Raw genomic sequence first — 15,992 nt, forward strand, 5'->3', positions numbered from 1 at the left:
AAGTTAGAAAAATCTAACTGAAAAATCTCGGGACGGGCCTCCACCACAGTTAAAACGCCTCCGATATGTACACCCTTATTAATGTAGCAAAAAATTGCAGAATCGCTCCGGAACGATTTTGGAGAAATTTGTAAATAACAGTCAAATTATTCACAAAAACCATTTTGAGGCTGTAAATATCTTTCATCTAAGAATTTAATTCATACTAATGAAGAATTCAACACTTTTTACCAACTTTTTTCCTCGTTTTGAATTTACACATCATGTTGACATTCGGAACTCTCGGGATTTTTCTTATTAAATGCACTGAGTTAGAGTTATCTCCCGTATTTCCTTTGCTGAATATATGACTAATTTTCAATGAAAATTTCCACGTATTCATAATATCGTTTCTGAGTTTATTCATACAAATGTCATATTAAGGAAACAAACTAAAGAGCCTCCCGTGATTTAGCGTGAATATAATGCGCATGCACAAGATTGTAAAATCCAAAAAATTCAGATGATTTCCGGATTTTTTAAAGGAATTTTCTTTGATTATTAATTAGCGAAGCTTAATTGAGAAAAAATAAAAACAAATTGGTAATCTTCAAGTACCAATGATGTTAAAAATATATAAAACAAAAGACAGTACTCATCCGATTTCTCAGTATTAAAGCTTAAAAATCGAGTCTATTATTTTAATATAGTAGTATAGATATGAAGCTTAAAATGCAAATATAAGACTCTGACATGTCAAACTAAGGGCTGACCGTCAAGGCCTTTGGGCCTCTTGTTCAAAAGAGGTATTTCTTGCAGCTATTTTCTACATTTATAACACAGTTCTGTGTTCTGAAACCTTTTAAAGAAGGATTGCTATAATAGACTTTTCTATCCTCTTGGAGAAGAATAACTGAAAAAAAATTGCAAAATATCCAAATTTGTGAGCTAAGATATATGGGTTTTGTCTACGTTACTTTTAAACAATTACAAAAGTATTCCCGTGCTTTCATCAATAATCGTTCAATACCAATTTCGTGGATTTCGTTGTTGAGGTGATCCACGAAATTAAATATCTATTTAAGTGCATTATCCAATGACCTATTGTATTTATAGCATTGTTATCAAATAATTTATGTGTCCTTGAAATTGTAATTTTTACTAAATCCACAGTCATTGATAACCACGAATAACAATTAAACCTTTGTATTGACCTATTAAGCTGTGCATGTATATGGAGGAGAAAAATATCATGACTTTTATATATGTCAGTTGCTGAATCAATTACTCAAGAATGATAAATGGCTTTGACGGAAAAACCCTCATTAATAACCTTTGTTTCAGATGGCTCGAAGATAAACCCGTTAGCTAGAAAATTGATCGACCCATAAACTTAGACAGATATGAGTGTAGTTCTAAAAATTAATTTAGGGGCTACGAGTCAAAGATCTTGTTGCGAAGAAGGAATATATTGGAGGTATTTTCTGGCATAGCAACACGATGGTCAACCGTCGAAATAAATAAAAATCGAAGCATTAATTTATGCAGATATGGAGTTTTAAGTGGTAGAATTACCATGCAGATCTTATGATACCACTGCAACTTGCCTCTCATAACGCCATATGCAGAAATGATTGGCGCGGTTGAGAATTATTTAAGACAGGGAATGGACATAATTTAGGCTGATTTTGGACAGTAGATGATAGGGGAATATTGTCTTACCGTACATCAGTGCATTTTGGCAGATATTGACCCTGCAATGGGCAAAATGGACATTCAAAATGAAAGTGCTACATTTATGTTTTCCTATATTTTGTGTTATATTTTAGTCTTATTGGCACAAAAACACCTACAAATATTTGTTTACATTATCATTTACCTGTAGTTTTTTTTTTATTTTTTTTTTTTTTTACAAAATACATACAAATATGTATGTGTTTGGTTTCCATAAAGCAGACACGCACACAAAAATAGAAAATCAAAGTACGTCCCACTATGTCAAAACATTTTGAAGTTAACTGCTAATTTTTTTCATCTTTCATTTGAAGGCAAAACGACCAACGCCTATATTTGCTTTGGCTTTTTAATCTAAAAAAAAATCATGGGTTCATTTTTTCTGCATTAAACTTTTTTTATATCACGAGATATAAATTTCTTTAAGCCCATCAATTACGTATGAAACACCTCTTTATATTTCTAAACGTCTACGGTTGCCACTGCTGCAAAATTAACAGTTTAAAAAAAACAGCACAGACATCTTTGCCACCGACGTTTCCTGACAAGTATTTCATGTCATTAAGCAAATGGTTTCAGCAGAGAATCAAAAGGTAGCATTCTAGGAGTATCAAAATGGCTAGTGCTGGTTTACTCACAGTTTATACGCCTTCATAATTTACAGAGGATGCAAAGACGGATGAAAATTCATAAATAAACATAGGCTCGGCTTGACTTACATTAAGCATTCTACAGCGAATTCTGATACACCTTGTGGGGATTAACTGTATTGGATGCGACGGATCGGTCGATTAATAGGTTTGATTGCCTGTAAACAAGGAGACGTGTCTGGTATCTTTGAAAGCGATCCGAGGAGTTGAATACATTACAATGTGATTAATACATGTAATAGATATACTTATAGCAGTAACTAAACTTTGGATGGATGGATGGATGGATGGATGGATGGAAGGAAGGATAGATAGATAGATAGATAGATAGATAGATAGATAGATAGATAGATAGATAGATAGATAGATAGATAGATAGATAGATAGATAGATAGATACAATGTAGATAGATAGAAGGATGGATGGATGGATGGATGGATGGATGGATAGATAGATAGATAGATAGATAGATAGATAGATAGATAGATAGATAGATAGATAGATAGATAGATACAATGTAGATAGACAGAAGGATGGATGGATGGATGGATGGATGGATGGATAGATAGATAGATAGATAGATAGATAGATAGATAGATAGATAGATAGATAGATAGATAGATAGATAGATAGATAGATAGATAGATAGATAGATAGATAGATACAATGTAGATAGATAGAAGGATGGATGGATGGATGGATGGATGGATGGATAGATAGATAGATAGATAGATAGATAGATAGATAGATAGATAGATAGATAGATAGATAGATAGATAGATAGATAGATAGATAGATAGATACAATGTAGATAGACAGAAGGATGGATGGATGGATGGATGGATGGATGGATAGATAGATAGATAGATAGATAGATAGATAGATAGATAGATAGATAGATAGATAGATAGATAGATAGATAGATAGATAGATAGATAGTGTAGCTGTTCTTGCTCACTGGAAAATACTAGCCTAAAAGTCCATGTCATCCTGCTGGGTTGGATCTCGCTGGTGACATTGATGGAGAAGATGACGAAAGCTGAAAAGCACGGCGAAGGATAACAGATGAATTGGCTTGTTAGTCCACCTACAGTATCTTTCAAATTAACTTCATAACCTTTCGGCTTCATTAGGCCGAGAAAATTATTTCATCAGTGCATGTAAACGGAGAAACGTTGTTTGCGTACTTAATTAATTTTATTTTCCGATATCATTTCCGTGGAACCAGTTAAGTATTCTAATCACTCAAAAATAATGCACTGTAATGACTTGAAAAATATTATGGTCACTTACATGTACCATGTAGTATATTCTCAATAGGAATCGAACGAGATCTGGAGAACGTTCAAAACCATGACATTAATTTAGGCACTTCAAACTCTTTAAAAAGAATTGATCTTAAAACGAATTGTTGAAAAACTGTATGTTTTTAGCTTGAGGGGTGACGATTCGTCTGAAGACTGTCTGTTTGTTGATACGTATGTATGTCTTGGCTATTAGAAAATTAAAAGGTTCCTTGCAAATTTTGAAACAGATTTTCCCAACAGCTTGAGTGTATAAGAAACTTATTTACACACGTATATGTTATATAAGATATGTTTCCAATGATATTCGCGTATTGTTTACAAACTATTATGACTGATAAAAATAATACCCTATTTCCAAACTTTAATGTTAAAGAAAAATAAACCAGAGCGATGTTATATGTTAGATCACACTCGTTAATTGATATACTTTAAAATCTGGGCCTTTTTTGTCTACGTTTACACTCAAAATTTTATGAATTGCAACCTTTTTTTATTGATTTTGGGGGTCAATTGTATACATGTAAAATATACACGATAGAAAGGATAAAATTTTTGATCTATATAGATTTATTGAAGTTCTTTTATACATTGTGTATATTTCATTAATTCAACAATCACTGATCAACTGCACTAATTAAATCATATGCACGTTCAAATTTCGAGGACATCAATTTACTTGTTTCTGCTAAAATTCTTTGTAATATAGTCATTAGTGATGTCAACGAGTACTCGAGTACTCAAGTTTCATTCTTTCACGTTAAAATTTTTTTCGACTAAAATTTTCGTAGTCGACTATTCTTTTAATGTAAAATTTAAAAAAAAAAAATCTATAAACGCAGCAGTTTTTGGGCTACGAATGAAAAATTACCGTTTTCTTGTCTTTGCATATTTAGTCCATATTAATCACAAATCGTTACATCGATGCCCCTGATGGAATTTTTAAAGGGGGTTATACTAGTATATTGGTGTCGAAAATCTCTTCCGATTTTTGTTTTGAATAAAAGTACTTACACATATATGCAACTGGGTTGACCAATTTGATATTTCTTCTTCTGTTTGTTGGTTAAGATGTGAATTCCGGCAATTATTATTAATAATATTAGATGTTTGTAAATTAAGCGAAAAAATTCACCATATTAACAATTATCTGAAGGCATTTGTCTTTGATAAGAGAAAGGTAAACCAAAAAGACAATAGGAAGCGGACACTGATATAAAATACTTGGCAATTGTTTTTGAAAAATACATTAAGAATAAACAAAATTAGGAGTTTTTAAATTATTTTTGACTTAAAAGATACGGTGTATGTGACAGTGGCATAATATTTTTTGCAAAGGATATACAGTTTTAAAGAAATCAACGAGTTCTCAGTTGCATATATGTATATCGACTAAAACCCTCGATTAGACGATTATAGTTTCTCCGAGTAAAATTGACCAGCCATGTATATTTGAACGCTCATACGTGTTGTGCATTGATACATTTGAAAAATGTGTTTATCAAGTAAATCTGAAAGTCAAGGGGAATGGACGGTCATTATAAAAAGGCTTTTGAAAGCTTCGAGGGCACAATACAGTATACCTGTGTGGCAACGCACTTTGAAAAAAAAATCGCACTTTGAAAATTTTATTCAATTTGCGGTAAATTTGGAACCAAGTTAACCCACTTTGAAATTTTTTTTCAAAAAGCGTTATGAAGGTACATCAACAATTTTTAGTATCAAAACCCTTAACACACTTTGAAAAAATATGTATAAATCTCAAACTCTGGAATTGAAATCCTAATTTAATTTTTTGTCGTAACAAGAGCTCGAATGTCCTTTGCTTGTCCGTAAGAATCACCGCTTTGAGTCATTTATCTCAGTCATTATCAGACATTGTACGTGACCCTTCTGTTGGTTGGAGTTTATTTTCTACATGCATCTTTTCTCCATTTGGAATGTTAATAGTGTTATGGAAAAGAGAGTATATATTGTTTGGTAGAAGAAAAACGTAGACATTGACATGTGATGAAATAAACGAATTTAGTTTAGTGATTATGGTGATCAAAATCCACTTAAGTTAACCTAAAAGATAACATTGTTATTTGAATCTATGGCCAAAAACATTTTCCCCTTCAATTTATGGTAATGGGAATTTCTAATCGTCAAACGCTAATTTAATTTATTTTCACTTCCAATGCTATACTGCGTTTTAGTGTGTTGAAATTTTACATCCGAAATCCATTTTGTAAACGATTGCTTCTTCGATAGCGGAACTAAAATCAAATTTAGAAATTAGAATTTATAATCCATAGACTTTGTGGAGTTCCGTCACTTTCTTTCGTCTGTGTTGGAACATCTGATATATCGTGCATTATATTTCACAGAACATAAGCGGTATTTCACGTACATTCATGTTGACTTCCACTTCAATAGCTTTCAAGTCTTGCCCTCTCCTCATGTTGATTTCAGTTATCCATGTATGAGATAGTCAGTTTAGACGATGTGCGCTATACGTGTAATTGTTAACAGAATATTTCAGCAAATGCATTGTTAATTAGTGCTTACAAAAGGAAGGACAGAAAAAAATAATACTAAAAAGCATTTATGTGTCAAAAACTTTCATGGATTGCATCATATTACTGATATTGACGCATCTTTTTTCCAATCTCTCTGTCTCTTTCTGTGCAATACCGACATTATTCTATAGATGTTGGACATGTTTCCCCCTACTTCGACATTTCTATACTCGAGTAAAAACTAACGTAAAAAAGATGAAGATTCGGATTCAAAAATACAGCGAATTGGGATTGGTTTATTGGTTTACTCTTACCTCTAAATTTGCCAGCACGTGTATGCATGAAGCTTAAGATTACGAGATGAATTTTTATGCAACCCTTTTCAATGATAAGTGATAGAAAGGGGGTTTAGCGTTAACTGTTTATTGCCCCCCCCCCCCCCCCTTATGACCTACCCCTTGTCTTATATTGGTAATTTGGCTCTGAATTAGACGCATGCAACACACATGATTTTAGCGTTGCGTAATCCGTAACACTTAAAGATTTCACCGTTGATTTTATTATCGTAAATCAATTGAACTTAAGCTTTTGAAGAAGCTTCATGCACATTTTATTCTGGTGGGGAGGGGACTTGGCAAATATATATCCGAATAAATTACTTTGTGTGTTTCTTTTTTAATTTCATTTTCGATATAGTTTACGTGCTATTTTCCACATAAAGTTATACTATCAAACGAAAAAAAATATGTATATTGAAAATTATCAAATATTTATATATAGACAAATAACAAAGTTCTAGTTTCATTGTATTTGTTTCATAGTATAAGTATAAGTATCAGATGATAATGGGTTTTTTTTAACTATCTAAAATACCCTTTTGAATAAAAACAAAGTCATATGCGAGTTTAGCAGATTAAAATATAAATTCTATTCATACTAATTAAGGACGGAATACTTTAAATTCAAAATAAATTGCATAGAAGCAAGAGGAATAAACCGAATTGGATGCATGAGATGGCATAACCTGATTATCTGAGAGTTATCTCGCTTTCTGTGAAATCCATATCATGTTCCAATCGTCACTGTCTGAAGCTAGTGTGGGGGTGGAGTGGGCAAACCTAGCCTAATACATATATAAGCAAAGAAAAAAAAAAGGAAAGGAAACTCAACTTTGCAAAACCTCAAACACCTAATCTTTACTTATATAAAAAACCTAAGTATGCGTTTTCAAATTCTTTCTTTCTAAATATACAAAGGACAAGTTCGATGGATATCATTACTTTTATTGTAAATTAAAAAGAAGGATCGGTTGACTATAATAGAGTGGGCACCCCCCCCCCCCCCCCACACACACACTTTTACTCAAAAGTACCGGTCTGCCGTCACATTATACTGTTCCTTATAAATTAGAATCAGATGATAATGGGTTTTTTTAACTATCTAAAAATATGAACAGTTCATGGCGGGTTTTTTTCAATTCGTCATTGTTTTTTCCAAATGCATACAATATTACACATGACAAACTTATTGGCAAAAAGCAATGTTTGTTGTAAATCATGAATCATTATTCATAAACAAATAGGCCTAGTAGCTGATCATAGTTTTCATCATTATTTGTTTTGCATTAAGATTTGTTGTATTTATTATGATTGTTAAATATGTTTGTACACTTATTTGTTTTATTAAAATTGCTGCTGATTATGCATTTTATCTTATTCATTACATATATACCGTATGTTCATCGAATTTACCATGTACAGTTGCTTTATTTTGCCAGTAATTTGCCCTTTTCGACGCCCAATTGAAATATCACGTACTGAGGTTGAGGGCAACATTTCGGATGCCCCCAATAGCAAGGGACGAAATATTGCACAACACGAAGTGGAGGGCAATATAATAATACCAAGGGGCTAACATAATAGCAATGGTTGTTGCCCCAGAACATAGTCAACATATGAAAAAAGAAAACATAAAACAAAGAAAAGTTTGAAAACAAATCGCCGTAATTTTCTCAGCTCAGCGAAGAATTCACGAATTCAGCTTTGCGCTTAGTAAAAATCAAAGGTCAAACGTCACAGCTGCTTAGCATATTACATCAGTATACAACACTATGCATGATAAATATATCAATAGTGTTGTGTTATACATATACAACACTACTATACCAGTGTAAGGAGTGTCCACATTACATGTACATGAATGGTATCCACATAATGCAGTTTAAGCGTTCATTTTCGCTGAAAGCCCGAACAAGTCCGGTAGATAAGCCAAACCATATAAGGTACATGTAACACAACTGAATTAAATGTAACACTTTGACCTAGAATGTTTATATGAAAAATATCACCTGAATAGATTAAACCTTTACAAAATCTAAATCTATAGTATGATAACTTACTACATGCTGAGCTGTATCAAGGAGTGAGATACCATACAGCGGTATCCATACATTCCTATACAATTTTATGACCTAGATATACATGTAGGTTTTTCATATATTTAGATACGATATGATAAAACTATCACACATTCCCATAATCAATTGTTTAAATCTGAATTTTACAACATTGTCATTAAAAAGTATAACTTTTATAGATTTAATTTATCAATTTGTAAAGAAAAATTCCAAATATATAAGCTTTGAATATTGAATGTTTCCCCCTGCATCTTAATACAAAACTCTTCTTGCCATGGAGATAAAAATAGTCTATGGCCATGTCCATGTACTATATATATAATACAAGTTTAGCTTTTTTTTAAAAACTTACCGTCTTTAGAACAAACCCTAAACAGCAATTAGTTATCAAAGACAGTTTAATTCTTTTTATATAAATGTCACCTTCCTCTATATAGCATGGCGAGTGGAACATTTTATGTCATGTGTCGTTTAAGCCTGCGTGTCTAAAATTGATAACTGCTTACTCGAGCTTGAGTTGAGATCGACTATAGGGTAAAAGAGATCTTAAGTAGGGTTGTAGACTCGTATTATTTTTATAAAATCAAAGTTATACCACTGCATTTATCTATCTAAGGTGCAAATAACTTTACCGATATTAGGCATACCGCATTAATTTTTTTATTTTGTATAAATATTTGAGTAAACAATGCTAAAAGAAAACCAGATAATTTCAATAGATATTATAGAATGTTACTTTCACTAGTTGGACCTCAAAACCAAAGGCTGAATTTCATTCATAGCAATTTGTATTGCTTTTTCGTTTTCTCTCTTTTAAAGATTTGAAATCTACGAAATTTGTTAAGTCGTACATGAAAAAGATCATCAGGAAATTATCTCCCTTGCGCCGAACAGTATTTCAACCAATGAAATAAATGTAAATTTTCACATCATGTATTTTCTACCAATCACAAAGGAAAGGAAGTGCAGAGTCCGGAGACTGTAAATTATTTCAACTCTTTATACCGTCTTCCAAGGAAGACGGTAACAATATATCGAGATTAGGTTCTAACCTTTGATAGAGAATTATGACACATCAGAAACTTTTTATTCACGCAACTTTTAAAATGTAATACGATAGGAGAAAACTTAAAATGTTATCTTGAACTAATAATGTTGACTGTACACTGAAAAAGCACCAAACTGGTCCAAACACAAGGTAAAAACATAATTTGAAGCGAAGTAAGTAAAGTGAAGTGGTCAACATCAGATCAACCTTAAAATATTTAATAGAACCATTTTAACAAGAGCTTGGACTTTGGGTAGTTGTGTCAAACAGCAATGTGACGTAGACCTGTCGATTTCACAGCTGGCCACTCAGTCATGGCTCTTTGAAATCAACAAGATTTGTCTAGCTTTTGAGCTAAGACTACGCAATCGATGCATATTTCGCTTGCGTCATTTTTAACTTGTTTTGACACAAGAAATAGATTGCTACGTCCAACCGATAGTCCAAGGTCTTGTTAAAATGGTTCTACATGTATGATTTTTAAAGCTACTATTTAGTAAATAAACAACTATTCAGTGAAGGTAAAATGAATATATTTCAGCTTCAAAAACTGAATGTTGTTCTGTATCTTTATACATGCAGAACTCCTCTTTTTAAGGAAATTAATATTGTCCAAAAATGGCCACGGTCATCCAGCCATTTAAAACGAAGACTAAATGCTGAACATGGCAAGTATTTTATTTCTGTTCGTGTGGATTTTTTTAGATGTTCTTTTTGTCAAAATATTTTAACTTTCAATTACATTTATTTTGAAATTTGAAATAAAATAAAGGCACTGATCAATAATGAATCTTTTTTCAGAAACACGTTTTTCCTCCATTTTAACTGCACACATGAAGCAAACACAATAAACATTCACATGAATTATCACACGATGGAGTTTATCATTCGTTATGTTTATAAAGCTTATGCACTTATCATTTTACTTATAATGAAGATAGCTTTCATCAAAAAGTCCTGCTTTGTGTTATGAAAATATATTATTGGACGCCAGAATTTCCTCTGAAAATTAAAGGAGGTACTCTACAGGGTCACGTGTAGTGTGTTAAAAGGGGGGGGGGGGGTTACCTTAAAGTATATAACAAATCAAGTCGTCAAAAATCAAGTAAGAAAAATAAAGATGTCAAAAATGTCTATCAAGAATAAAGGACTTTATTCAAAACTTTGAAGCGCAGATAGAAACAAGCAAATGATAACAGAGTAACTTAATTGTGAACCATCAAAAGGTTATAAACCGCCCATCACTCTACACATTATAACACACACGAGCTCATTTCTAATATTCAACTGATAACCCCCTTATTGTTTCAATCTTATCAGAAAGCGTGGTTAAAATTCCGATCAGTTTCAAGGTTTATTAGTACATCATCTATAGCCGGACTACATGTAGCTCCGAATTATAACGCGCTAAAGCTTGACATATATGCTAGGTAATTTATGAACGGAAATTCGCTTGTTTATTGCCATATTCTAATAAAGCTCGCTCTCATGTTTACACTGGTCATTTACTGAGGGTCAAACAGTGATAAGGTGTTCGTTTTAAAGGACGACTTGCACCTTAGTGTTCTGACATGGATCTGAACAAACCGTTTGGTGTTTCCTTAATTTTGGAGGAATTTTTATTCACATCGTGATATTTTTCCATTTAAGGACTGTTCAAGATATTTTCTCTAAAACTGGCCCTCCTGAAAAATAAAAGATAAGGAAGCCGACGTTCGGATTATAGATTTACGATGGCCAGTTGATAGCCTTATCTCGAAATTTTTTTTCGCGTAAGCCGAAAAGCCGCTATCGCCGAATAAACACCGTCGATAAATTTTATATCGGCTTATTACGAAACCTTCCTGTATATCATTAATAAGTAAATTCTTAAAAACACTTTTATGAATGAACCGTGGATCTTTGTCAAAATGTCACGTGATCGGTCCTTTTCCTTCGTAATGTTTGCCTTTGTTCCGTAGCGTATGTCCATATCTAAAGCCAAGATAAAAATTGCTGAAAACGGCGAGCAAAACGTTGTAACCTCGCAACCGAGTCATTCCTATCTTTTATCTGGTATCTAAGTGGACATCGTGCCCTCTGGACTTTTACCACCGGTCAGTTGGTTGTACGCAGTGTTCACGCTGACTCCCTTAGGCTCCAAACCTACAGAACTGGCAAGTCTTGCAAAGGGAGTCGCTATCGAGGTTTCATCGTGCATAAAAATAGGACACACGAAGGCTGTGGACCATTTCAGGTACAGTTTATTTCATGTTTTTTATTCGTCTTACCTATTTTGATTTATTGACATTTCTAGTCGTAAAATACGCACATGCAGACCAATACATGGGAGTATGCGTTTTTATTTTTAAATCAAGAGCCACGTGCTAACATGTGTTTGCAGACGGCTTGTCCAAAACTTAAAAAGTTAAAGAAAAAAAAAATCAATCGATATCATGATATGGACGTAATGTTTGATACCAGGGGAAAAAACGGGAAACCATAACGAACAGAATTTATATTCAACAGCTGTGATAAGAAAAAAAGGGAGAATAGAACAGCGTAGAAAGAAGATTGAATGACACGACATTTTGGTTTTCGGTGATTTTATATTCAATAGGTTGTCACTGAAGACTACTACACAGGCCAGGCCAAGAATACATTAGTGTAGGGAAAGGAACAAGGCGCTCGGGGCGGGACAGGCAATATCTATCAACCAGAAGTAATGAAAACGATATTAATTCATTACCACTTCGTCATCTGCCATCCATCAAGGTCGTTAGAGCCCTGTACCTCTTTAGATGACGATGACATGCTAGCCTGAAGCGATAGATAATCTTACACGATCTAGCGCATTTATATACCTTCCAATACCTGTAGAAAAATGTCAAATGCTTCCACACAGAGGCTTTTTTTTGCTGGGGTTAACCTGCAGTAGTTATATCTTAGAACCACACTTGTGTGTTAAGTGCCCGCCAAAAGGGACGAGTGATAGGAAAGAGACCTGCCTTAGTAGGTTATCCCCTTCAAAAAGTCAACGACGTTTTCCGTTGTGTGAATTTTAAAAGTCTTGCAAAGCTGTGATGATAATTACAACTTTCTCTGAAGATAAGATGCAAACACCGATGACTCATAAATCTTGCGTCCAATTCAGTTATATAGCATTTAGTACCCTCTTATCAGTCGTTTGCAACTAACGCCCCTCGAAATCCCGAACCGTGGTGGCATTTCGATGTGATAGGGTCAGTTTGTTCTGTGGTGGTGCATTTACCTGGCCTACAATTGATGAACAAACACCTGAACGATAACAGGTAGTCAAGCCAAGGAATAAAGGTCGCGATAAGACAAGGGGGTCCGCAACATATCCCGACCCGTGTAAATCACCTATCATTCAAGTCATATACAGCAATATAAACCGAATATTACAATACTATTTCCGCTGTTTATGTTGCAATTTGTACATACTGTTGCCAATCTTATTAATAGAATAAGAAACTGGTAATTAACGACAAAAAAGACCTTTGATAATTATATGTTACTAGTACTATCTTTCTTGGAACATGTACATGTAATTTCTTATTTTTTTCCCCTTTTTGAACCGAGTTTTCTTGCTAATGAGGCATGTTATGATTAGTTTTTTTTTAACTTCAAAGTTCCCAGAAGAATGATAGAGTCAGATTAACACTTTTACGACATCTCGTGTTTTCACCTGTTTGCATACGTGACCCTTAGGCAAGGACCGCAGTAAATATCAGATGACCCGCAGTAAATACAGGACCACGATTTGATTGCCCTAAAATTTCGGGAATAGCAGTAAAATGCATTGAAGTATACATCCTGTATTATGCTGTTATTCACGAGAAGGAAGGGTTTGTGTCTACTTAAGATTGCGTTACATGGATGAATGACCTGCTTTGATATTCAAGACATAATATTAACATGTTTTTCCCTTTCCTACCGAATTGTTGAGGTGTCCTCTTTGACAGCTTACAGTGACATCATTAAACCTTTAAAAGAAATCTTTATTATGTAAATTAATCAGCTACCGGTAATTTGTCATCTTTTTAATGACACGGTAAAAAAAAAATTCCGTCGTTAAAATAAAAAAAAAATACTAAGGTGATTATTTAAATTGCGCTGCATAATTATAATTATTCGTTAATGAAAACTTAACACACACGCACACTTGAAAGAAATAGCTGGAATTCATCATGTATGTACGTCAGGGCTGACAAAGGTAATTTTAACGTTTGGTACCTATGGCGAGCGTTGTTGAACCTGTGGTCAGTGTTGTTTAAACTGGTGCCCCTAATAAATCTGCCACCAGGGACATTAAATAGCCCCAAAAACTAGACGTCACATTTCAGCTGTTTTAAAAAAAGAAAGAATATGTTTTTAGAAACCCACATTTTGTTGATTATTGATTGTGTATGATATAAAAGGAAGTGTAAAAATACCAGAAGACTGTAACATATTTAGGGGATAGATCAAGAGCACATTTTCACATAAACTCAGAGATAGGAGTGAATATACATGTAAGTGTTTGGAGTTTATGATACCATAAACTTTGGAACCAGGGTATTTTTATCTGTATCTTGGAGTTAACTTTCTTATCAGAGGCAAAGTAATTGAGAACCTTGAAGAGAGCAATTGTGCCTTCGTACCGGATAAGGGGGAAAATCGATGATTTTTTCATTGATTCTTAAACTGCCAACTAAGCCTCGTGAAATTCATATGTAAGGAATCTGTAAGCTTGAAATGTTGTCGTTTTATCGACTGGTTGTTTGAAATTGTTTGCTTTGTTGTTAAGGCTGGTGTGTGTATGGATGATGCCTATTATCGCCTGTTACAGAATAGAAACTAATTTACAGGGTACTATCACTATGAAGTTTAGCTAGGTACTATAACTTGTATATGCAATTCTTCTACAAAATGATTTCAAACGGGGTCATTTTGAATTTTAATCTAATTTTCGGTGGTCCATTTATTTGCAAAGTTCCGTAACTCTGTACATTTTTTGATGTTTTCCAAAAACAGAAAACAAGCAAAGAAAATGTTATTTTCACCGTTTCCATAAACGAATACCAGTACATGAAACGAGACATTGTTGGAAACACATCTACCACAACAATAAATTTAATATTCTTTGAATGAATTAATTTTATATATTGCTCCAGTTCTTCTTTGATAAATTATTTTCTAAAACTCATGTTGCCAGGATTGGTTAAATAAAAAGATTTTTGTAGAAAATGTCAATTTATTCTCATTAGTTTTTATCTTTGATTAACGAATCAGAGCAAAATAGGCAAAAATTGCAGGCCCACCGAACAGAGGAAGAAAATACAACGTGTTGCTTATTTTTTTTAAAAAGAGATTTAATATTTAATATTTAATATTGATATTGAATTGATAATAAATTTTCTTATGTTCTATTGTCTTCTCAGGATTAAGTTATGGTAAAAATGTTATTATGAAAAAAAAAAAATTACCTACCGACTGACTGAAAAAAGTCATCTGTTTTACCACAAACAAGAAATTGAGTTGGTATAAGTCACCTTAAGATTTAACTGATTTATATCATCATTTTGTTGCAAAAAGGTTCTTTTTTTTTAAATAACAGTCATTTTCGAAAATCAAAGCTTGTGATTTTCGAAAATGACTATTATTTATAAAAAATAGATAAGCCATCGTCTTTGGAAATTATCCTATTTATACATCAAACCTCGTATCTATCAAGGTTATTGAATTATTTTTATCAAATGAATTACTACAAAAGTTCAGAGAATAAAACCGTTTTATGGTCTTCCATTCGCTGTCAAGAATCGTCATGGAATATTTCAGTAAAGGACGTTGATCACGTTATGAGTGAAATTTCATTGTATTTGAAACAGTATCGCCGTTTTAAAATTTTAAAATTTTACAGTATTCAAACGTGAGAGTACTAGTGCATTTTAGAAATTCTTAAAAAGATGTAGACCAACGAAAAATAAAACGAAATTGTATAAGGCCTTGCGAGTTTTGAACTCAAAACTTGTATAAAAAGCCGCGCTTATTCCAACATATTGTGATACACTATTATGCATCAAAATCATGAAAAAAAGTAGTTTTTATTTAATTGTTGGAAAGAAAGTACGTTCCCCAAACTGTTCCTCTGATGAGGGAGATTGCACTTACAGGTTTAAACAAGTTGTTTTTATTCATCTACATGTTTAACATAAGGCAATTCTTAACAAATCTCTATATTCCTAACTACCTCCACAATTACGATTTATATTTGAGATCGCCTATCCCTCACTTTATCTAAAATAACAAGGAAAGGAGTTATCTCCCGTTGACTCAACAGTTTTACCCATTCCCCAAATCTTTAACAATTTTTTCAAG

Source organism: Magallana gigas, chromosome 7, assembly GCF_963853765.1.
Source record: "Magallana gigas chromosome 7, xbMagGiga1.1, whole genome shotgun sequence".
NCBI classification, from domain to species: domain Eukaryota; kingdom Metazoa; phylum Mollusca; class Bivalvia; order Ostreida; family Ostreidae; genus Magallana; species Magallana gigas.